Raw genomic sequence first — 26,398 nt, forward strand, 5'->3', positions numbered from 1 at the left:
AAATTAAGAATAACACACGAGAAGGATTTGGGAATTTTAATAGTCACAAATTAGGGAACAATGTGCAATATCAATCAGCAGTTGCTAAGGCTAGTAAGCATTGTCATGTATAAAAAGGGACAGCCATCTGTTAAAGATCTGGGAGGAAACTCAAATTTTTATTTCAAAGTGGGCAATTTATCCTCCAAATTTTATTCTTAAAGTAAAAACGGCTGTAATATACGTTACCGGCACAGCATCTACCACTTGAAGGTCACTCTTGGCCAGATCAAGGAGTCCTGCACCCTGTCTTCGACCATCCTGGTGGCATTGGTGTGCCCCTTGCTTGCCTGGAATATAGCCTCTTTGGTTAAGTCCTGTCCCCCCATCCCCTGCCTGTGAGGGTTATCGCAGTGCCTATCATCCTTGGGTCCAGTGGGGTGCAACAACCCACTTCAAGATGGCAGATACCATGAACCTACCAAGTTCTAAAGGCACACAGCTCTACAATATAGAGAAGCTCAACAAACTATTTGACAACATCTGGGTGAAACTAGACAGCACAAACCGAACCCCGTACTTGGCTTACCAACCACTGACTTACCTCAGCATTTAAGCTATCCTTTCTTGTCTGGTGGAGAATTATGTTTCACAAAAGGGGCCGGCAGTTGCCAGAAGGCCTCTCCGCTCATTTGAAATTATAGCTCAGACTCGGCTATCCAGGAGGCCTCCATTTACTCTTCATCACTCCCAAGTAATTACTCTGGCTTGGGTAACCCTGAAAGCAAGAAGTCTGATACATATATATGTATATATATATGACTTCCACTGTATGGACATGGCTTCTGTTGCAGGCTCTATGTCTTTGAAATGGAGTTGGCAGCATGGTCAGAAAGCTTGCCAAGTTTTGAGTTGGAGACCCCCAATTATGATTCTGCAATGTGGAACTGTAATACACTTCTTGTGGGGATAGGATGAACGTGAGATGGGATCAGGAAACACCTCACCAGCATGCTTCACTGCTATCTTGGAGAATACTCCCCCAGCAATACCTTATATGCTTTCATCTGGTACCCAATGATCTATCATTACATTTGGATGCTTCTTTTCCCCTTATTTTATTTGTCCTTTCGTTTGTTTTTCATTATGCTCCAATGTAATGCCTTATGCTGTCTAAAAACAAAAAAGTGGAAGTTGCCATATCTTTCAAATCGAACTATTGTTATGCCTAACTTTTATCTGAGATATGAGTACTATACTGCCCCCATTTTTCATGAGCTGAACTCAAAGATCTAAGACTTTTTCTATGTACACAAAAGGCCTATTTCTCTCAAATATTGTTCACAAATCTATCTAAATCTGTGTAAGTGAGCACTTCTCTTTTCCGAGATAATCCATCCACCTCACAGGTGTGGCATATCAATATGCTGATTAGACAGCATGAGCATTGCACAGGTGTGCCTTAGACTGGGCTCAGACAACAAAAGTGCCCCTGCTGACCCTGTCGATTGATGCCGAAAAGGCTTTCGACAGGGTCAGCTGGGACTTCTTAAAACAGACTATGTTAAACAAGGGCTTTGAAGGTTGGTTCACGGGGGCAGTGGAGGCTCTGTACTCTGTGCCCTATGCTAGAATAGTGGGCAGAGACTTAAGATCTGAATGGTTTAACATCCTAAATGGCATCCTCAGTGGAACCCTTGGCATGTAAAATAAGACAAAGTATAGGTATAAAAGGGATCTCAATCCCAAATGAAGAACTCAAGATCTGCTTATATGCGGATGACGTTATACTGACTATTACAGAGCCTGAACAATCGTTAACAATGCTAATGCAGAAGATAATATTAGATAGTGAGGTTTCCAATTTTAAAATGAATATTAAGAAAACACTGGCTTTAACAGCAAACATAGGGAAAATAAGGCTACAATTACTAAGACAAAATTATTAATTTAACTGGTCAATAACACAGCTTCCATTTTTTGGGTATTTTGTTGACAACTTGTTACGGTTGCCTCCAGGCTGGCTGGAAGTTGGACCGTAGAAAAGGATGCTCCTAGCGCTCACCAAAGGACCATCAGCACCATAGACACCATAACTACTGCATAGACACCATAAGTACTGCAGACTCCACGAACCGCCGCTGCTGGGCTAGTATCTCGCCGCCTGCTCTGCGCCCTGGACCTACGACCAGGCTCCAGGTTCCAGTAGATGAACCTCTTCCTTCTGTAGAGCGAAGCAGGATCAGGAACAAGAGCTCTTACAAGCGCTCAGTAGCTAAGGGAGTATGAAGAGCATAGCAATCCCTGTAGTGATTATAGCTGTCCCCTACAAACATGAGTCAAGGCTGCAAGTTAGAGGGTCAAGTCATTCTGTCTATTGGCACCAAAAGACCCTTCTTTTATGCAGGATCCCCTTAGATAGGACCACCCACAGGGTGTTACAAAACAACCAATCATACACGTACATTACAGAAAACACTCCCAGCAATTACACACAAAATTCTACCCTCTGCCTGTGATATAATTATATTACACAATGGGTTAACATAATTATCACAGACAGTAAAAATACAGTTTTTACACATACCCTGTAACTCTACAACCATACATCCAATCTCCATAAATTACATATTCGAACTCTGCATACTTAAAATACAAACATATCCAAAAATCAGACAATTCCCTCCAGTGGTTTAAAAGTTAGGTCGAAATCCTTTGTGGCCAACTGAAGCATGGCTTTCCAGCCCAAACCAGTTCCACAGAGTCCTCTATCCTGGAGATAATTGGCTTAACTGGGTGTGGAAAGCCAGCTATCTCCAAGTACAGAAAATATCTCCATTCACAACAACAGCAACAATACACAAAAATACATAACTCATATCATACTGAACAGAACCCCCACATTCAACTTAACCCCAGATGGCTTGGATCTGAGCGCTCAATATATCCAAACAGCGCTCAGATCCCACAAATACAGTCAAATCGCCATACACACTAGGTCCATAGTCATGGGGCAGAAGGCTGGCAATTAGGCTTCTCCATAACACAGGGAAGCAGGGCAATTTGTCAAATAAAATAACAGTTACAAATGGCAGTTTGTAACTCAACTGATTTTGCCTGCTTAATGGAAATTAATTTTCTAAATCAACTAAAAGAAACAAATAGATTATTAAAGGAATGGAGGTCCCACGAAATATCATGGTGGGGCAGAATTAGTACGGTTAAGGCATATATTGTCCCAAAATGGATATACTTGTTCCGCATGATCCCTCTTAAGGTTCCAATACATTGGTTAAATTTAATACAGAGCAGCTTCACCGACTTCATATGGAGGGGTAAGAAACCCAGAATCAATTCGATAACATTAGCGAATTAAGCTTATCGGGGAGGTTTAGGATATCCATTAATAAAGAATACACATCAAGCAATCACAATGACACACGCTTCAAATCTGCAAGTGACAGATTGTAAAGAGCAAGTGTGGTACAAATTAGAAGCATATAGAGAAGGGATGGCTAATCTAGAAACATTACTCTGGGCAAATATCGGCAAAAGGGTTAATTCATTAGATTATAAAACTGCGATTATTTCACAAACAATAAATGAATGGTATATTTTAAAAAGAAAGCTGGGAATTGTTTATATAATTCCAGATACCATATCTCTCAGAACTTTGGAAAATATTATGAGTGATATAAATTTGAAAAACTGGTATATTAACCCTGATATTTGTGTTAAAGATATCTATGGTAATGATCAACTAGAAGATTATCCCACGCTAAGGACAAGATTAGCTTTACCCCCTAGAGAAGTTTTCAATTACCTACGTATCAAGAGTTTTCTAAAAATGCACATCATAAGATATAATGGGGAGAAAGGAAATTTAATTAGAAAGATACTCTCTATAGAAGCTACGGAAAAGAAATATTCAACAACATTAGAACTATTAAACTATATAGATCGATCCAACACCCCTATAGCTTTTAAAAATTGTGAGAGAGATTTCGGCACCAAAGTTGATTTTAACTTATGGTGCCTTGCATTTCTTAAAGTGAAAAAATATGTTCATTGTTTAAATATATTGGAAAACTTTATTAAAGTTAGCTATAGATGGTATATGGTCCCAAGGAGGTTGAACAAAATATCTCAGAGCAATCCTCCTAATTGTTGGAGATGTTTTAATCTAGACGGCTCTATGATATACATAGAGCCGTCTAGAATCCAATAATTATGGGACCTTACATTTAAACTAATAACTGCGATGGTAATATCCGTTTGAATTTTATACCAGAAATAGCCCTATGACATATTTATGATAAGCTAGACAAAAAAAACGAAATACTCGTTACCCATTGCCTTATGGCAACCAAGCTTCTGGTTGCAAAAGCATGGAAAAAAACAGACACCCCAAGTATACACCTGTAACAGAACTATACTGTATGCCTGGACTGTTAAAATAACCGAACACAGCTGGAGTTATTCGTATATATATTGCATGAGAAATGCCATTATCGGTGAATGCAGCCGTTCGTATGATTCCACACGAATTCTTTGTGCTCTGAATAGGTGGCCGCCATTTCGGGACTTTACACGTGTTCGCGGCCATCTTGCGCACGAACAGCAGTGTTTGCCCTGAACGCGTGGAACTAAAAACGGACACACAAACAGGCGAACACCGCTGAGACCTCCATGCGCCCAGAACTTCGTGCTGGAACTACCAAGCAACCGTCCGTTTGGTAGTTATATTGAACTCGATATGGGGATTCCGATGAACGCCAGTATAACTGTGGATGACAAGGATTTCGTGGGGTTTCGATACACGAACGGAGACCGACCGCAAGGCAAAAACTTACGGAACTATTTTCGGCTAGTGTGCCTGTGCGGTCAGTCAAAACTTTGGAACCCCAAAACTCCCAAACCATTCATCCGAATGGACTGGTTTTCGGATATGTTGCTCCCCTGAATAGGAGCTATCAAGCGGTGCCGGATGTGTGGGTTGTGTGGGTATTACCATGTACATGATTGGTGATTTCATGCCTCCCCCGGGTGTGTTCTTTTTGTATGCAGTTGTAATAAAAAACAGGCTGGGTGTTCCAGTCCTCAGTGCTTTTTGAACCTTCAAAACGTAGCCTCGTCTCGTTCTTGGAAGGGGATTATTTGGGAATATTATTCTACTCCTTTTTACAGCTGAACCTGACTCTCGCTCTGGATATCGTGGATGGGATTACACCAGCTTTACTTCTCCACAGCAGCTTGCTGGGAAAAGGACGTCTCCAACGGCTGATACCCTCTCACTACCTGGGTAGCTGATACAACACCAATTAAAGAGTAAGATTTTGAACCAATTGGAGATGGAAAAGGGAGTAATCTGGTATGATGTTTATAAAACAAATATACTAAGATAGTTATATGCTACCCTAATAGCAGATATAAATCATATAGAAGGATAAAAAATAATAAAAATCAAGAGAAAGGAATTACTGCGTAAAGTAGAACATATTAGTAGTGAAGGGTGAGGGAAGAAAAAAAAGGGGAAAGGAAAAAAAGAGAGAAAAAAGAGAAGGGAAAAAGAAATGGAAATAAGTATAGGTTAAATATTATAATCGCTATAAATACTTGAGTAAAGAGTTAACCCAATCTATGTGTTAGTGTTTGTAGACATTTGAATGAATGTGAGATAATCAGAGGAAGGATAGACATATTACTGAGAACAAGAAAGTCTGTACGGATGGTTTTAAAAATGTACTAAAACAATTTACTTAAGGTACAACTGTATAATAACAACCTATAGATCCGTGACTCCCTACCCCCCTTTTTTTTCTTGTACCCCTATTGTTGTTTTCCCTTTTTCATTTCTGTACCCTATTCTTATTGAAAAATCTTTAATAAAAATCCAATTTGAAAAAAAATGTACTAAAACAGAGTGATATATTATAGATAATAATTCTAAGATAAAGTTATCAAAGTCAAAATATATCAATAACCTGTGTAATTGTTGAAATTAAATCTGAAGAAAATTAGTAACAATGACATAATGTAATGAAATGTATAGATTTATGAATACGAATAAGTTATCCTTCTGCGATTATGGTATGACTTTTTTTCTGTCTGATTCTAAGTAGAATCATTGCTCTTTTCTTTTTATGTCTATTTGTATAAAATGTTTTAAGATAAATATTTCAATAAAAACAAATTACAACAGAAGGAATGGAACATTTTAGAAACATAGAAACATAGAAACATAGAATGTGACGGCAGATAAGAACCATTCGGCCCATCTAGTCTGCCCAGTTTTCTAAATACTTTCATTAGTCCCTGGGCTTATCTTATAGTTAGGATAGCCTTATGCCTATCCCACGCATGCTTAAACTCCTTTACTGTGTTAACCTCTACCACTTCAGCTGGAAGGCTATTCCATGCATCCACTACCCTCTCAGTAAAGTAATACTTCCTGATATTATTTTTAAACCTTTGTCCCTCTAATTTAAGACTATGTCCTCTTGTTGTGGTAGTTTTTCTTCTTTTAAATATAGTCTCCTCCTTTACTGTGTTGATTCCCTTTATGTATTTAAATGTTTCTATCATATCCCCCCTGTCTCGTCTTTCCTCCAAGCTATACATGTTAAGATCCTTTAACCTTTCCTGGTAAGTTTTATCCTGCAATCCATGAATCAGTTTAGTAGCCCTTCTTTGAACTCTCTCTAAGGTATCAATATCCTTTTGAAGATAGGGTCTCCAGTACTGTGTACAGTACTCCAAGTGAGGTCTCACCAGTGTTCTGTACAATGGCATGAGCACTTCCCTCTTTCTACTGCTAATACCTCTCCCTATACAACCAAGCATTCTGCTAGCATTTCCTGCTGCTCTATTACATTGTCTGCCTACCTTTAAGTCATCAGAAATAATCACCCCTAAATCCCTTTCCTCAGATGTTGAGGTTAGGACTCTATCAAATATTCTGTACTCTGCCCTTGGGTTTTTACGTCCAAGATGCATTATCTTGCACTTATCCACATTAAATGTCAGTTGCAACAACTCTGACCATTTTTCTAGTTTACCTAAATCATTTTCCATTTGGCTCATCCCTCCTGGAACATCAACCCTGTTACATATCTTAGTATCATCCGCAAAAAGACACACCTTACCATCAAGACCTTCTGCAATATCACTAATAAAAATATTAAAGAGAATGGGTCCAAGTACAGATCCCTGAGGTACCCCACTGGTGACAAGCCCAAGCTTCGAATATACTCCATTGACTACAACCCTCTGTTGCCTGTCACTCAGCCACTGCCTTACCCATTCAACAATATTGGAATCCAAACTCAAAGATTGTAGTTTATTGATAAGCCTTCTATGTGCAACAGTGTCAAAAGCCTTACTGAAATCTAGGTAAGCAATGTCTACTGCACCACCCTGATCTATAATTTTAGTTACCCAATCAAAAAAATCAATAAGATTAGTTTGGCATGATCTCCCTGAAGTAAACCCATGTTGTCTCTGATCTTGAAATCCATGTGTTTTTAGATGTTCAACAATCCTATCCTTTAACATGGTTTCCATCACTTTCCCCACTACTGAAGTTAGGCTTACTGGCCTATAGTTGCCCGACTCCTCCCTATTACCTTTCTTGTGAATGGGCACAACATTCGCTAACTTCCAATCTTCTGGGACTACTCCTGTTATCAATGATTGGTTAAATAAATCTGTTAATGGTTTTGCTAGTACACCACTAAGCTCTTTTAATAGCTTTGGGTGTATTCCATCAGGTCCCATTGACTTATTTGTCTTTACTTTTGACAGTTGAAATAGAACCTCTTCCTCTGTAAACCCACGTGTAATAAATGACTCATTTATCCTTTTTCTTAACTGAGGTCCCTTTCCTTCATTTTCATCTGTAAATACCGAACAAAAATATTCATTGAGGCAGTCAGCTAGACCTTTATCCTCATCTACATACCTTCCTTCTTTTGTTTTTAATCTGACTAATCCTTGTTTTACTTTTCTTTTCTCATTTATATATCTAAAAAAAGTTTTGTCCCCCTTTTTTACTGACTGTGCTATTTTCTCTTCTGTGTGTGATTTGGAAGCTCTTATAACTTGTTTAGCCTCTTTCTGCCTAATCTTATAGGTCATTCTGTCTTCCTCACTCTGGGTTTTTTTATAATTACTGTAACGGCTACCCAGATAGAGAGAGGGTTTCTGCCGTTGAAGACGTCCTTTTTCCCTGCAAGCTGCTGTGGAGAAGTAGGCTGATGTAATCCCATCCACGATATCCAGAGCGAGAATCAGGTTCAGCTGCAACAGGAACAGAATAACCTTCCCAAATAATCCCCTTTCAAGAACGAGACGAGGCTACGTTATGAAGGGTCAAGATGAACTGAGGACTGGAACACCCAGCCTGCTTTTTATTAGAAAAGGGTACACACAGGACACTCCCAGGGGGAGGATAAAAACAACCAATTATGCACAGGGTAACACCCCCACGTCTCCTCCCCTCAGATAACCACATAACACAATTAGAACATACAATATTTTACCCCAGTTCTGGATGTACCCCAAAAACCGGGGGTACACCTTTAAATCCGGCACCGCTTGAGAGATCTTGGTTAGGGGAACACTCTGTCCAAAAATCAGCCCGATTGGATGAATGGTTCGGGAGTTACAGTGTTTCAAAGTTTTGACCGACCGCACAGACCAACTAGCCGAAAATAGTTCCATGAGTTTTGGCCTTGCGGTCGGTCTCTGTTCGCACGGTAAAAAGGTATGAAAATCTTGCCATCCATCCGAATCGCGGGGTTCGCTGCAATCCCCATAGATGATTGATTGTAACTACCGAATGGTGGAGTGTTCGGTAGTTTCTGTGCGAACTTATGGAGGTCTGGAGGACTCAGCGGTGTTCGCCTGTTTGCGTATCCGTTTTTAGTTCCATGCGGTTACAGGCAAACACCGCTGTTCGTACACAAGATGGCCGCGAACACGTGTAAAGTCCCGAAATGGCGGCCACCTATATTTCACATACGGACTTCGCACGAAATCATGCGAACAGAGGAATGAAACGAACAAAGGACTAAGTTGTAATGATCTGTTACACTGCTCCCCTTTTGTGGAACACTCCGGCAGACTTGGGGCTGTCCGGTTCCTTGTTAGGGCAATAGTTCTGTTTGTCTGGACAGACCATCGGCATTCCCATTAAACCTGCCAGGGCGGTATTGAATGGAGAAGTTGTAGGGTTGTAGTGCTAGGCTCCATCTCAACAAGCGTCCATTATCTCCAGCTACTCTGTTTAACCACACCAGGGGGTTATGGTCGGTGATTAGTGTAAATTCCTGTCCGTACAAATATAAGGTGAGTTTCTTTAATGCCCAGACCAGGGCTAAGCATTCCTTTTCCACTGCCGCGTAGCTCACTTCTCTAGGTAACAGTTTTCTACTGAGATACGCGACAGGGTGCTCGCCTCCATCTTCTCCGACCTGGCTTAGAACTGCCCCCAGTCCATACATGGATGCATCTGTATGAACGACAAATCTTTTGTTAGGGACGGGGGCAGACAGGACAGGTGCATGAATTAGAGCATTCTTTAGGGCCTGAAAGGCTGTTTCACAGGCGGGAGACCACAGGACTATCCTAGGCAAGTTCTTTTTGGTTAGGTCTGTTAAGGGTTTTGCGATGGTACTATAGTCAGGGACAAACCTCCTATAATATCCTGCGGTCCCCAAAAATGCTAATACTTGAGTTTTGGTGTGGGGTGTGGGCCAGTTAGCTACAGCTTCAACTTTAGCGGGTTCTGGGCGCTGCTTCCCACATCCCACTCGGTGTCCCAGGTACTGGACTTCTGCCATGCCGAAGTTACACTTTTCTGGTTTCAGAGTCAAGCCTGCGGCCCGAATCTGATCCAGTACGGCCTCTACATGCCTTAAGTGCTCTCCCCAGGTTTCGCTATAAATCGCAATGTCATCCAGGTACGCGCAAGCGAAATCCTGGAAGCCATCAAGGAGGCGGTCCACTAAGCGCTGAAATGTAGCCGGGGCGTTTTTCATCCCAAATGGCATGACCTTAAATTGGTACAAGCCAAATGGGGTGACAAAGGCCGACTTAGGGATAGCCTCCTTGGCCAGGGGAATCTGCCAATACCCTTTACACAAATCGATGGTGGTCAGATAACGTCCCCTGGCAATACGATCTAATAGCTCGTCTACTCGGGGCATGGGATATGCGTCTGTCAGGGTTTTGTCATTGAGACGTCGATAATCGACACAGAACCGGGTAGTCCCATCCTTTTTGGGGACTAGGACCACCGGGGAGGCCCACGGGCTGTCAGATGGCTCTATCACTCCTAGTCTTAGCATCTCCTGGATTTCCTTCCTCATCTCATCTTTTACTGCCTCAGGGATCCTATAGGGAGTTTGTCGGAGAGGAGTTTGTCCTGGGGTCTCTACATAGTGAGTTGCTAAGGGGGTGTATCCGGGCTCTTGGGAAAACGTCAACCTCTTTTCAGTCAGCAGTTGTCGGATCTGTCCCTTTTCAGCGGGGGTTAACCGCTCCCCTAGCTGTATGGTATTGAGCAGGGTCTTAGGTTCCGAGTTAGCTAATAGGTCGGGTATGGGTAAGCTGTCAGGGTCTTCAGTGGCTGGTATACATATGGCTGCTATATCCTCGGGCCTTTCTTGATATTCTTTTAATAAGTTTACGTGAAAGGACTTCTGAATCCTTTCATCTTTGCTGCTGGAAATTACATAGGTGGTGTCACATACCTGTGCTACCACTTTGTAAGGGCCCTGCCAGGAGGTCTGGAGCTTATTCCCTTTGACAGGTCTAAGCACCAGCACCTTCTGGCCTACTTGGAACGTTCGCTGGCGGGCGCCCTGATCGTACCAACGTTTCTGCCGTCCCTGGGCCGCATGGAGATGGTCCCGTGCCATCCGAGCTAACTGTTCCATACGGTCCCGCATTTCTAGCACATATGGTACGATGGGGACACCCTCATGTTCTGTCTCTCCCTCCCAGTGCTCTCGGATGAGGTCGAGAGGGCCTCGTACTCTCCGGCCATAGAGCAGTTCAAAGGGAGAGAACCCTGTGGATTCCTGTGGCACCTCCCGATAAGCGAACAGGAGGTGCGGCAAGAATCGTTCCCAGTCTTTGTATTCCGCTGTAAAGGTCCGTAGCAATTGCTTTAGGGTACCGTTAAAACGTTCACAGAGACCGTTAGTCTGAGGGTGGTACGGGGAACTAAGTAGGGGCTTAATACTACAAACCTTCCATAGCTGCTGGGTTAGGTCTGCGGTAAACTGGGTCCCTCTATCGGACAAGATTTCCTGAGGAAATCCCACTCGGGTGAATATCCCGACTAGAGCACTGGCGACAGTGTCAGCCTGGATATTCGTCAGAGCGACAGCTTCCGGGTAGCGAGTAGCATAGTCCACTACGGTAAGGATGTATTTCTTACCAGAGGGACTGGGGTTAGGTAGGGGTCCCACTAGGTCGACTGCCACCCTGCTAAATGGTTCCTCGATCACAGGCATAGGTAACAGTCGAGCTTTAGGGTGATCTCCTCTCTTCCCTACCCGTTGGCATACGTCACAAGTGCTGCAGTAACGTCGTACATCCTTTGAGATCCCCGGCCAAAAGAAGGTCTGGGTGATCCTGAAGGTGGTACGGTTACCCCCTAGATGCCCTGCCAACGGAATGTCGTGGCCGATTCGAAGAAGTTCCAACCGGTACTTTCTGGGTACCACTAGTTGGCGCTTCTGCGAAGGGGGACAGCCTCTCTTTTAGCCTTCCGTCAGTCTGTACAACCTGTCCCCATCCCATAGAAAACGTTCCTGTTTGCCCTCCCTACTGTCTGCTAATTCCCGATACTTTTGGAGGGTGGGGTCCTCTCTAGTTTCCCTCCCAAACTCCTCTGGGGTGTCCCAAGCGATGGGCCTGCTTGTCGTAGTGGGGTTACATGTGGGTGCTTGGCTTACCTGGGTCTCCCGGCCTGTATTAGGGTCATCTGTGACACGGGCCTATGAGCGGGTGGTTACGGGACAAGCGGCAGCAGGTGTGGGCAAATATGCTGAAGTCAAGGGGCCAATGTCATTTCCCAAGACGACCTCGGCAGGCAAGTTGTCCATAATGCCAACTGTGGTTTTTCCCGATCCGACTCCCCAGTCTAAGTGTACTCGGGCAGTGGGCAAGCGAAAAACAGCGCCCCCTGCGACCCGAACAGCAACAGTGCGGGTAGACACATTCTCTGGCTTTACTAGGTGTTTTTGGATCAACGTGATGGTAGCCCAGGTGTCTCTTAGGCCTTGTGCTATTTGTCCATTCACCCGAACTTCCTGCCGATGATGTTGTCGGTTATCTGGAGAAGCAGCTTGTATGGGATCTGCTTCATACAAAATCCCCAGGCATTCCTCAGGGCCCATTTCAGCTTCCACACAGTGAGCCGCAGAGGGTCGTGATGCAGGGGCCTCTGTGTTGGGAGTTGTGCGTCTCCAATTGTTGCTATTGGACCTTAGGGGACAATATCGAGCAATATGTCCGAGGTTGCCGCAGTGATGGCACGTCACTTTCGACAAATCTCGGGGGTAGTTGGTAGGTCCCTGAGGACGGGGTGGTCCTGGTGGGACTGGAGCTCGAAACTCTGGGCGTGAGACAGCGGCTGGGGTACGTGGCTCTATCTTATGAGCTGGTCGTGGAGTACCCTGGCTTACTCTCCTTGTCTCGGCGTATTCATCGGCCAGCCGAGCCGCCTCATTTAAATTAGCGGGGCGCCGGTCTCGTACCCAGTCTTGTAGGTCCGCAGCCAAATTTTGGAAGAAATGTTCCATTAAGAACAATTGCAATATCTCCTCTCCGGTGTTGGCCTTACACCCTTGGACCCAATGTGATGCCACTCTTTGTAGTCGGTTGGCCCATTCCATGTGGGAGTCCACAGCTTTCTTTTTGGACTCCCGGAAGCGGCGACGGTATGCTTCTGGGGTTACCGCATACCTGGTGAGCAGTGCCTCTTTTACTGTTTGGTACTGCGTGATCTCCTCTGTAGTGAGCGCTCGAAAAGCCTCACTAGCTTTTCCTGATAGTTTTCCCGCCAGGATAGTGACCCATTGCTCTGGCGGTATTTGATGTAGCGAGCACTGTCTTTCAAAGTCCGCCAAATACCCATCAATTTCCTCTTCATTTTCCACAAAGGTTTTAAATGCAGTGAAGGGAATTTTCTTTACTGTAGTAGTGGGTAGCGGGGTAGGAACTGTCTGTGTAGTGAGCTGTCTGGCTCTTACCAGTTCCATTTCTTGATCCCTCTTGGTTTGGATCTCTTCCCTCGCTTCCCGGAACAGTTGGGTTATTAGCTCTGTAGACGTGACTGGATACAACGCTAATCTCCGCTGCACAATTGCCGTAATCACATCGTCCTCACTGATGGGTGCCATGGGTTCCGTTACCTCCATGGACCTATCCATCTCGTCCAGCTCCAGCAGGTCAGCTATCAGCTCCCTCCGTGGTCTGTTGCTGGCACTCCTACCACGATTCTCCAATAAATCCTTTAGTGTGGGTCTTTTCAGCTTGGCATACTGAGACTCCATTCAGCACTTGCTCCTTGGATAAAAGGACCATCCCACCGCTGCCACCAATGTAACGGCTACCCAGATAGAGAGAGGGTTTCTGCCGTTGAAGACGTCCTTTTTCCCTGCAAGCTGCTGTGGAGAAGTAGGCTGATGTAATCCCATCCACGATATCCAGAGCGAGAATCAGGTTCAGCTGCAACAGGAACAGAATAACCTTCCCAAATAATCCCCTTTCAAGAACGAGACGAGGCTACGTTATGAAGGGTCAAGATGAACTGAGGACTGGAACACCCAGCCTGCTTTTTATTAGAAAAGGGTACACACAGGACACTCCCAGGGGGAGGATAAAAACAACCAATTATGCACAGGGTAACACCCCCACGTCTCCTCCCCTCAGATAACCACATAACACAATTAGAACATACAATATTTTACCCCAGTTCTGGATGTACCCCAAAAACCGGGGGTACACCTTTAAATCCGGCACCGCTTGAGAGATCTTGGTTAGGGGAACACTCTGTCCAAAAATCAGCCCGATTGGATGAATGGTTCGGGAGTTACAGTGTTTCAAAGTTTTGACCGACCGCACAGACCAACTAGCCGAAAATAGTTCCATGAGTTTTGGCCTTGCGGTCGGTCTCTGTTCGCACGGTAAAAAGGTATCAAAATCTTGCCATCCATCCGAATCGCGGGGTTCGCTGCAATCCCCATAGATGATTGATTGTAACTACCGAATGGTGGAGTGTTCGGTAGTTTCTGTGCGAACTTATGGAGGTCTGGAGGACTCAGCGGTGTTCGCCTGTTTGCGTATCCGTTTTTAGTTCCATGCGGTTACAGGCAAACACCGCTGTTCGTACACAAGATGGCCGCGAACACGTGTAAAGTCCCGAAATGGCGGCCACCTATATTTCACATACGGACTTCGCACGAAATCATGCGAACAGAGGAATGAAACGAACAAAGGACTAAGTTGTAATGATCTGTTACAATTACTAAATGCTAACTTTTTGTTTTTTACTATTTTGGCCACATCTGCGGAGTACCACAGTGGTTTCTTGAATTTTTTGCTTTTACTGACAAGCCTAATGCAATTTTCTGTTGCCTTCAGTAGTGCAACTTTTAAATAATCCCATTTCTTTTGGACTCCATTTAAATTGCTCCAGTCTGATAATGACTCCTTTACACATATTCTAATTTTAGAAAAGTCTGTTTTTCGAAAGTCTAAAACTTTTGTTTTTGCGTGGTGTGACTCAGTCACTGTTCTTATATTAAACCACCCTGACTGATGATCACTGGATCCTAAACTTTCACCTACAGTAATATCTGATACCAAATCTCCATTTGTTAACACTAAACACTTCATACTTTAGCTATGAAGAAAGGTTAACACATGTAAATATGTTTAGTTTAGAAAAGCAACATCTCAGAAGGTATATGAAAGAATTATGCAAATATATTTGGGGCCAATACAAACCATTGTCTGGAAATCTATTAATAAGCAGGACTATACATAGGACATAAAGTCATGCATATAGTCTGGAAGAAAGGAGATTTAGTGCAAGGCAATATTGCTGCTTATTTAGTATACTTGGTGCAAGCTGGTTAAAGCAATACACAGATTTTTACGTTTGTTATGATTAGATATGTGATCATATTTAGAATATCTTAAGGTGCACTAATAGTTTTCTGATTATGTTTTTATTTAATAAATTCAATACTTATGACTTATATTATTAGCATGACTACATGGTTTTCTTTGTCTTTGGTTTAATCACAATTTCGTTAACCACATATTTAGATATGGTATGTCGCTTTTTTATTTCTTACACTTTCAGTGTTTTCATATGTATATATTTGTGTTCTTTATTTTATCGGCCAGTGTGTTATCTACATTTAACGGCCTTTAACGGCCAGTGTGTTATCTACATTGTGATTTTTATCATCCTGAGAGGCTGGCTTTATTATTAAGTTTGTTTTGGATCAACAGTAAAAGCAGATGAAAGAAAGACTGAACTTAGTGGATGCATGTCTCTTTTTCAGCCTATGTAACTATGTAAGATAGATAATAGTAGGTGAGAGAACCTACACGTACTAGGAGATATCTAACCGGGTATTACAATAAATAGAGAAAATAAATAGAAATAAAAATGGAATAGTGTTATAGGTGGGAACCTAGGATAATAGCTCTAAACTCTAATCAGCTAAAAAAAACAAAAAAAACAGCAGTGCGCATATAAGGATAGATGGACAGTAAGAACTACTGAAAAAATGAACAAAACAGTGAAATACACATAAGAAATATACAAGTATAAAAAACTTATAGCAGAGATCCTTTTAATAAACCCATCAGGGCTTGGTGTTTTTGATCTTTCTAACTCATTGATTATTATTATTATTATTGCCATTTATATAGCGCCAACAGATTCCGTAGCGCTTTACAATATTTGATTGATGACTTTCATAATCTCATCCATAGTTATAGGTTTGTTTAAAAGTTCATTGTCCATGGCTGTTAGTTGAAACTTCTTTATAGTTTTTAGATACTTTTTAATATCATCATCTGTGTTGTTTTGAGATATATTATATAGGTTACTGTAGAATTCATTAAAATATTTTCCAATTTCTCTAGGAGTTATTGCTGTTTTTCCATTATATATTATTTTTTCCACTTTGTTCTGTCCTTTTTGTTTTCTGAGTTTTTGAGATAGCATTTTATCAGCTTGATTACCTTTAGAATAATATTTAAGTTTTAATCTATCCATATTTTTGGCTGTCATTTCTATTAATTTTTGCTTTATATTTTCTTTAAATACTAATATTTTCTCTTAGATTTCAGGAGATGGAGATTGTTTATTGATATAAGTCATATTTCTTAATTCAGTAAGTAAATAGGATAAAGTAATATTTTTATCAAGTCGACTTTGTAATTTGATAAAGTGGCCTCTTATAGCAGCCTTAAAAGCACACCACAAGGTAGATGGATCAATATTTTCTGAAAATTTTTCTTTAAAATAATTTTTTATATTATTTTCTATATAGATTTTATTTGTTTCAGAACAAAGCAAATTATCTCTCAAACGCCAAGTATAAGCTTCTCTTTTAGGTATGCAAAAGGCTATTTCGCAAAACACCCCATTATGATCTGTCCAAACTATTTCATTAATATTTGTTTTTTTAATCATATCAATAATGCTTGGATCTACCCAAATCATGTCCAATCTTGAATGAGAGAAATGAACTTTAGAAAAATGCGTGTAATCTCTCTCGTTGGGATTATAAATTCTCCAGATATCAAATAAATTATACTCATCTTTAATTTTTTTTAAAGCTTTAGCTTGTTTTATCACCATGTGATTTAAATTGTTTCCTTTCATTCATTTTTTATCTATCTGAGGATCCAATACAGCATTAAAGTCTCCTGCTAATATTAACTTACCCACTTTAATTTCATCTACTTTTTCCGGTATTGTTTTTAAATAAGAAACTGGTGAATAATTAGGAAGGTATATATTACATAATGTAAAAAGTATAGAATCAATTTTACATATTATTATCAAATATCTACCCTTAATATCTTGTATCTGATGGATAATTTCAACTTTAATTTTTTCTCCAAATATTAATATTAAATCCGGCGGTGCCAGATTTAAAGGGGTACCTCTTGGTTTTGGGGCACATCCAGAACTTTGATAAAAACATGTACAGTATAATTATGTTAACTGTTTATCTGAGGGGAGGGGATGTGTGGGTTGTACCATGTACATGATTGATGATTTCATGCCTCCCCCTGGGTGTGTTATTTTTGTGTGCAGTTGTAATAAAAAGCAGGCTGGGTGTTCCAGTCCTCAGTTCTTCTTGACCCTTCAAAACGTAGCCTCGTCTCGTTCTTGGAAGGGGATTATTTGGGAATATTATTCTGCTCCTTTTTACAGCTGAACCTGACTCTCGCTCTGGATAACGTGGATGGGATTACACCAGCTTTACTTCTCCACAGCAGCTTGCTGGGAAAAGGACGTCTCCAACGGCTGATACCCTCTCACTACCTGGGTAGCTGATACAACACCAATTAAAGAGTAAGATTTTGAACCAATTGGAGATGGAAAAGGGAGTAATCTGGTATGATGTTTATAAAACAAATATACTAAGATAGTTATATGCTACCCTAATAGCAGATATAAATCATATAGAAGGATAAAAAATAATAAAAATCAAGAGAAAGGAATTACTGCGTAAAGTAGAACATATTAGTAGTGAAGGGTGAGGGAAGAAAAAAAAGGGGAAAGGAAAAAAAGAGAGAAAAAAGAGAAGGGAAAAAGAAATGGAAATAAGTATAGGTTAAATATTATAATCGCTATAAATACTTGAGTAAAGAGTTAACCCAATCTATGTGTTAGTGTTTGTAAACATTTGAATGAATGTGAGATAATCAGAGGAAGGATAGACATATTACTGAGAACAAGAAAGTCTGTACGGATGGTTTTAAAAATGTACTAAAACTATTTACTTAAGGTACAACTGTATAATAACAACCTATAGATCCGTGACTCCCTACCCCCCTTTTTTTTCTTGTACCCCTATTGTTGTTTTCCCTTTTTCATTTCTGTACCCTATTCTTATTGAAAAATCTTTAATAAAAATCCAATTTGAAAAAAAAAATGTACTAAAACAGAGTGATATATTATAGATAATAATTCTAAGATAAAGTTATCAAAGTCAAAATATATCAATAACCTGTGTAATTGTTGAAATTAAATCTGAAGAAAATTAGTAACAATGACATAATGTAATGAAATGTATAGATTTATGAATACGAATAAGTTATCCTTCTGCGATTATGGTATGACTTTTTTTCTGTCTGATTCTAAGTAGAATCATTGCTCTTTTCTTTTTATGTCTATTTGTATAAAATGTTTTAAGATAAATATTTCAATAAAAACAAATTACAACAGAAGGAATGGAACATTTTAGCTATGAAGAAAGGTTAACACCTGTAAATATGTTTAGTTTAGAAAAGCAACATCTCAGAAGGTATATGAAAGAATTATGCAAATATATTTGGGGCCAATACAAACCATTGTCTGGAAATCTATTAATAAGCAGGACTATACATAGGACATAAAGTCATGCATATAGTCTGGAAGAAAGGAGATTTAGTGCAAGGCAATATTGCTGCTTATTTAGTATACTTGGTGCAAGCTGGTTAAAGCAATACACAGATTTTTACGTTTGTTATGATTAGATATGTGATCATATTTAGAATATCTTAAGGTGCACTAATAGTTTTCTGATTATGTTTTTATTTAATAAATTCAATACTTATGACTTATATTATTAGCATGACTACATGGTTTTCTTTGTCTTTGGTTTAATCACAATTTCGTTAACCACATATTTAGATATGGTATGTCGCTTTTAGTTCTTACACTTTTAGTGTTTGTCATGCCTCAACTACCGGTAATCCTTGTCTCTTCCGTGTTGACAGAGTTTAGCCACACCCCTTCTCTGACGCGGTCTCCCCACGCTACATAATGCGACCGCGCCAGATACAAGACACTTGATTATTGAAAAGCGTTACCGCGATATCAACCCGGGTAAAAGTTTATCTGCGACCTCTATTGTGTACCGAACCGGACTGGAATTCTACTTACCCTCCTTCTCCTCTCCTCGACCACGGCTAGTATCTGGACTTTCCTCATCCTGCCTGAGAAACAACCCTCCCCGGAGGAGAACTCCGGGAACCTGATTTTTCACCCTTTGGAAGCTAAGTCAGTTGTTATATCTGTGATAAGAGCTTACCTTCTCTCAAAACCGCTAAGCATTCCTGCCATAGTCTGCTCTCAAGTTTGCCAAGCATTTCTGCTGCAGCCTGCTCTCAAGTCCGTTAAGCATTCAGGCTACAGCTGCTTCCAGGCCTGCTATCTCTAACTCCAAAACGAATCACTCCTGTTAGAACTTCATTTCTAAATTCCTCCATTTCCTTTAAACTTGCAAACACCAATGTGCTAGATTGCATGTATATCGGAAGCTGCTTACTCCAATTAAACCAACAGCGAAGTAATTAAAGATACAGTACCTGTATTTTCCATTATTGAATACACAGTTCCTATTCTATTCTCTAAGTATCCTAATCTACAATCTAAGTCCTAAGAAATCTGCAGTTGTGCTCCATATCAACCTATGTAATCGTTACAGTGTTTTGATATGTATATATTTGTGTTCTTTATTTTATCGGCCAGTGTGTTATCTACATTTAACGGCCTTTAACGGCCAGTGTGTTATCTACATTGTGATTTTTATCATCCTGAGAGGCTGGCTTTATTATTAAGTTTGTTTTGGATCAACAGTAAAAGCAGATTAAAGAAAGACTGAACTTGGTGGATGCATGTCTCTTTTTTAGCCTATGTAACTATGTAAGATAGATAATAGTAGGTGAGAGAACCTACACGTACTAGGAGATATCTAACCGGGTATTACAATAAATAGAGAAAATAAATAGAAATCAAAATGGAATAGTGTTATAGGTGGGAACCTAGGATAATAGCTCTAAACTCTAATCAGCTAAAAAAATTAAAAAAAAACAGCAGTGCGCATATAAGGATAGATGGACAGTAAGAACTACTGAAAAAATGAATAAAACAGTGAAATGCACATAAGAAATATACAAGTATAAAAAAACTTATAGCAGAGATTCTTTTAATAAACCCATCAGGGCCTGGTGTTTTTGATCATTCTAACTCATTTATGACTTTCATAATCTCATCCATAGTTATAGGTTTGTTTAAAAGTTCATTGTCCATGGCTGTTAGTTGAAACTTCTTTATAGTTTTTAGATCATTTTTAATATCATCATCTGTGTTGTTTTGAGATATATTATATAGGTTACTGTAGAATTCATTAAAATATTTTCCAATTTCTCTAGGAGTTATTGCTGTTTTTCCATTATATATTATTTTTTCCACTTTGTTCTGTCCTTTTTGTTTTCTGAGTTTTTGAGATAGCATTTTATCAGCTCGATTACCTTTAGAATAATATTTAAGTTTTAATCTATCCATATTTTTGGCTGTCATTTCTATTAATTTTTGCTTTATATTTTCTTTCAATACTAATATTTTCTCTTAGATTTCAGGAGATGGAGATTGTTTATTGATATAAGTCATATTTCTTAATTCAGTATGTAAATAGGATAAAGTAATATTTTTATCAAGTCGACTTTGTAATTTGATAAAGTGGCCTCTTATAACAGCCTTAAAAGCACACCACAAGGTAGATGGATCAATATTTTCTGAAAATTTTTCTTTAAAATAATTTTTTATATTATTTTCTATATAGATTTTATTTGTTTCAGAACAAAGCAAATTATCTCTCAAACGCCAAGTATAAGCTTCTCTTTTAGGTATACAAAAGGCTATTTCGCAAGACACCCCATTATGATCTGTCCAAACTATTTCATTAATATTTTTTTTTTTTATTCTTTATTTTTGTTTGTGCATAAGGGTAACAGGCGAATTTGTACTGCCACAATAGCTGGTACAGTCAAGTTTGCATACAGTCTTAATAACATGGCATTAATGACATTGCACTTTTTTAAGTAGTTATGTAAACAAGATAATATCGTAAGCTTAGTAGTGATAGCAAATGAAAGACTTAGACATAGACATAGAGAAACAGTTATGTGTCCTATTAACTTTGCACAGTTTTATGGGTTAATACAGGAATGTAGGAGCATGCTAAGTCTATTGAGGCTATGGAGTGTTATGCAGGCTGAACATTGTTATTATACATAGCCCTATAGAGTGTGTAGAGGTTGTGCTTTGTTAAAAGTTTGGCACATGTTTATACTAGTGTTGTTAGTCGATAGGCATACAAGAGAATTGCAGTGTGTTAGCGTGTGAGTTGCAGAGCATAGCATATGAGCATGGGAGTAACACTATATTTCTCAGGGGAACAAGAAAATGTCCTTAGTAGCAGGTAGGGACTTTATGAGGCATAGGGTGAATAGCTCATCTGTGTTGTCAAATGTCCCGGTCAACCAACACCTGCCAGGGGTATGTCACAGCCATATGTTTTGCCGCCTCTCGGGGGAGCGAGTGGACCAAACACTCCCGTTCGTTGGGCAGTGAGTTGGCTCCGTGCTGCCTCTAGGTTTCCTGGTGGCTTGGAGTGGTGAGTGTTTGGGAGTCCTGTGTGTGCCTTTAGACCCGGAGGGCTGCTGTTCTGAGACGGAACCTGCCTGAGTGTGCTAGGCCGGTTCTTAGAGAGGACGTTTTGCGGGTGAGAGGGGTGGTGATGGGGCAGCCCTGAAGATCTTCTCCGTTAAGGCTTTGGGCAACTCACCAGCTGGGGCTTTCGGCGTTTCTTCCGCCTCTCACTCCCTGCTGTCTCGATCTTTCTCAGGTTCCGCACCGGAGCTGCAGGCTGCTGTGTAATGTCCTTTGTGGCTAATGCCGGTGGGACTTGTGTCCGGGTGTCTCTGCGGCTGGTGAGTTTGGCCCAAAAATCGCTGAATAGGCGGTCTAGCCGCTCCGACAGTGGAGGCAAGCTGGGCTTGGATGCTGAGATCCACGTGGTCTCCGCCATGTCGTGAGTCGGCGGTCCGGCGGTGCAAGGTGGCTGAGCTCGGTTTCTCCGTCCTGATCCACATGCTCTGGTTGCCGGGATATCCCTCACCGGCAAGGGGGGGGGAAGAGAGTGTTCCGGGTAGACCTCCTTTGTTACAGGCTGCAGTCGGCTGAGGGATCGGCCGTCTCCCCCTGCTTCCTGAGTAGGCCGCAGGTAGGCCTCAGGTCCATCCCCTGGAATCGGTCGCATTTTGTGGTCCCAGGCGCGGTTATGCATTGTCTGGATATTAAGCCCCAGTGTCTGGGGTGTAAAGGCATTGAATTTGCAGGTTTTTCAGGCTATTTAGACAGGAGTTCTGCTGAGGTGCGACCACTCAGCTTGGCTGTCAAGCTCCGCCCCCCAATATTTGTTTTTTTAATCATATCAATAATGCTTGGATCTACACAAATCATGTCCAATCTTGAATAAGAGAAATTAACTTTAGAAAAATGCGTGTAATCTCTCTCGTTGGGATTATAAATTCTCCAGATATCAAATAAATCATACTCATCTTTAATTTTTTTTTAAACTTTAGCTTGTTTTATCACCATGTGATTTAAATTGTTTCCTTTCATTATTTTTTTATCTATCTGAGGATCCAATACAGCATTAAAGTCTCCTGCTAATATTAACTTACCCACTTTAATTTCATCTACTTTTTCCGGTATTGTTTTTAAATAAGAAACTGGTGAATAATTAGGAAGGTATATATTACATAATGTAAAAAGTATAGAATCAATTTTACATATTATTATCAAATATCTACCCTTAATATCTTGTATCTGATGGATAATTTCAACTTTAATTTTTTCTCCAAATATTACAGCTACCCCACATTTTTTTTATCTTTATTAGAAGCTTGAATTATAAGCGGAAATCTTTTACCTCCCCAATTCTGTTTATCTATTTGCCTCCAATGGGTTTCTTAAATAAATTCAATTGCTTTTCACTTAGATACCTATACAATAAAGCTCTTTTTGCTATAGTATTCATCCCTTGAACATTGAGTGTAAGCATTTTTATCATGTTACTTTTCGAGACATCTTAGCATCCTTTTCCACTCGATGATCACCATTATCTTTCCCTGTTGCTGCAAAAACATATACATAACAATACCAAAAACATAAATTTAAAATCATTGGAGGAAATCCTCCCTTTTAAGCACAAAGACTGTAAATTTTCCTTTAGAAAATCACTCTTTACTGTGTCTTTAAATCAGACACTAAGTAGGTATGTCTGGAAAGAAGTTGTATTATTTACAGTTTTACCCCGAAAGAAGAAAGAGAGGAACAAAAAAAATATATATATATATATATTTTTCCTTCTTTTAACACTTTAAATCCCATTTCCCTTTCTCCTTTTTCTCCTTTTGATCTAATTAAACGTGTTTCTTCTTAAAATAGTTACTATACTTATTTTAGCCAATATATAAATTAGAAATTTGATTATTATTTCTCATATTGTTTGATTACAAGTGAATTTAATCTTATTATTTGTTACTAAAGTGTAAATTGAAAATCCTTCTAGTTATGTGTAAATAGTGTCCTTTAAACCATCATATTGAATTATGGATCCCATTTGTATTAACACTTAGACGTGTTTTCTTTTTAACACCTTACTTCATGTATTTATGTGCCTTTAATCTCTTAGTGAGTTATTTCTCTGAAAAATTACTATTGTGCATACTTAATTCCATATTAATAAAAGCTTGTTAGCTATACAAGTGAAGTTATGTGAAATAGTGAAAGCTTATCAGCTATACAAGTGAGGCTATCAAAACAAAATAACTGCTTAATTGTTTCTAAAAATCTCAAAAAAGAAAAAAAATGTGCTCTTTATTTTTCTGTCGCAACAGTCTTTTCATCTTTTCTCTTTGATACTGGTTAACCAGCTGTTTGCTTCATTTGCATCCAAAAAAAAAAATCTTTTCTTGTTTCCAAATAAACTTTACAGATGTCGGAAGACCCCATTGAAATCTGATCCCATCTTTTCTCAGAAAGTCTGTCACGGTAGAAAAGTCTCCAAGTCTGTCTCCAAGTCCTAGTGTAATAGGATAGATCTTGCAAAAAAATTATATCTTTATAAATAAAATTTATTCGGGGTTTGATACGACTGGCTTTCATTAAATTATTTCTCATTGTTAGTGAAGAAAAGCTAACTATTACATCTCTTGGAAGGTGTGAAGCAATTGTATTGGGTTTGTATATTCGATGGAAATGTTCTATTTGATATTCATCTGAGGGTATTTCAGGTAGGACTTCTTTGAATAAGTTATTTAAATATTCTTTTAATTTTTCATTAGTGATTTCTTCAGAAACCCCTCTTATTCTTATGTTACTTTTTCTTGATCTATCTTCCAAAACTGCTATTTTCTTTTCAAGATTGTCAGCTTTATTTGTTAAAAACTGCATTTCTATATTGATTGCTTTTATTTGAGTTCCAAACACTTCACATTTTTTTCCATTTCTACCACTCATATTGCAACATTTTTAATATCTTGTTTTATGTCATTAAAACTTATTAACATATCTTGTTTTAGTGTATTGAGTTGTAACTCCAGCACTTGTTTAAGTTGATCTAGTATGTTAATTGAAGCAGTTGCTTGAGTTTCTGATAAAGATTGAGCAATTGGAATTTCCAAGTTTATGTTGGAGGTATTAATTGGGTGTGTCATGCATTCAATTTGCTGTTCCTGCATGTCTTTAATAGGAGTTGAAAAAAAGCCAGATAACCTAATAACCTATTTTCTGTTTGTTGAACTGATTTAGTTTCTTTTTTCTTTTCTGTAGTTGTTTTTCTAGTTGTCATTTTTATTTCTTAGGTGCTTCTTAATAAAAAGGAAAGAAAATTTTTTTTTGGCTGAATAACCTACTTTATGTATGACTTTTAGCTTAATTGAATTAATCAATTACGTTAATCTCCTCTCATGCAAATCTTGTCTCAAGCCAATATTTATGTGCAGATATGTTAATGAATTTAATATGTTGCAGTATGTTCAGAGGTACTCACAGTTTTGTTTATAGCTGTTTAGAAGATTACTGAGGGTTTTTTTTTCTATTTTTTTTCTCTCTTTCTTTTCCCTTCCTCTTCCCTTCCGTTTTCTCTTCTTTCTTTCCTCTTGTTTGTTTAAAAAGGAAATCTCTCTATGTAGAAAAGAGAAACGCTCTGCAAATTTTTTAATTTTTTCCCTTCCTTCCCTTCCCTTCCTTCAAAGCCCGTCAGTGTACTTTTAGCATAAACTTCAAGCATCAAACACCACTATATTGCTCCAAACTAGCCACACTTTTCATTCCACTTCGTCGGATCATTCCTAACAGCCAGCCAAATAGTGATCACGGAGCAGCGTGGTTAGCTCGTCTCCGCGTTCATTCTCCCCTTCTCCGTTCCGGACCCGCCCACCTCTAGCACGTGTGGCGTCTCACGTCATCACGTACCGCCTTATTATCCTAATATTTACTGGGTAATATAAAGAAGGAGCTTTAAAATCCAAGGTATACAAGCTTCTAGGTTCTCCGCACAATCAGCCCTACATTACATCCCTCTGTTTGTATCTCCCATGTAGCTATGGCTTGTTTATCTAAGAGGTTATTCAATTCTCTAGATAAATCCCCTAACATGAGAGTTTTTTGTATATTCTAAGCTCCCAATAAGGGCAACGTCCTAATACAATTATTTAGATCCTGACACAAATAAAAATATAGGGATATTTAAAGGTGTTATAATTTATTTGACATGATATTGATGATCAATAATTCACCAAACTTCAAAGTAAGTAACTAGGACATCTGTTCAAAGTAGAAGCTCAGTTGCTCTGAGGAATTTCAAATAACGCAAACAATTGCAGTATGCATGTTTTTACCTTTCAGAAAACTAGGAGGGAAAAGGTACAGGAAGTGTGATTCCTGGGTGCCAGTCCTGTTGAGAAGCTGTCAAGATAAATTAGATAACAGGGGGAAAAAGAATGAGCCTGATTCAGTCTGCATTAGTTATGTCCTTTCCGGCTCTTTTTGATGAACTCACAATCCTCTGGAATGCAACCGGACTTTTACATCAAGTGGGACTTTAGTGATGTACCGCCAGATGCGGTGTCACTGCATCACTTTATGTGATGCCACGTCCAGCGGTGCCTCACCAAAGTCCCACTTATTGTAAAGGTCTGATTGCGTTCCACGGGAAATAATTTCATGGCAGAGGTCTGAATACAGGAAATAGGAAACATTTTATTCTTTTTTTTTTGACATTCTTTATTTTTACATTATAAAATTGCAGTG

The 26,398-nt window shown here is 39.6% G+C and overlaps 1 protein-coding gene across 4 annotated transcripts in view; it reads left to right on the plus strand.

The window, feature by feature from the left end:
• LOC134579447 (3-galactosyl-N-acetylglucosaminide 4-alpha-L-fucosyltransferase FUT3-like) overlaps positions 1 to 26,398 on the plus strand; it is a 111,576-nt gene that overhangs the window by 56,575 nt on the left and 28,603 nt on the right. The gene's annotated exons all lie outside the window — the stretch shown is intronic.

This window comes from Pelobates fuscus, chromosome 12 (assembly GCF_036172605.1).
Source record: "Pelobates fuscus isolate aPelFus1 chromosome 12, aPelFus1.pri, whole genome shotgun sequence".
In the NCBI taxonomy this organism is placed as follows: Eukaryota; Metazoa; Chordata; class Amphibia; order Anura; family Pelobatidae; genus Pelobates; species Pelobates fuscus.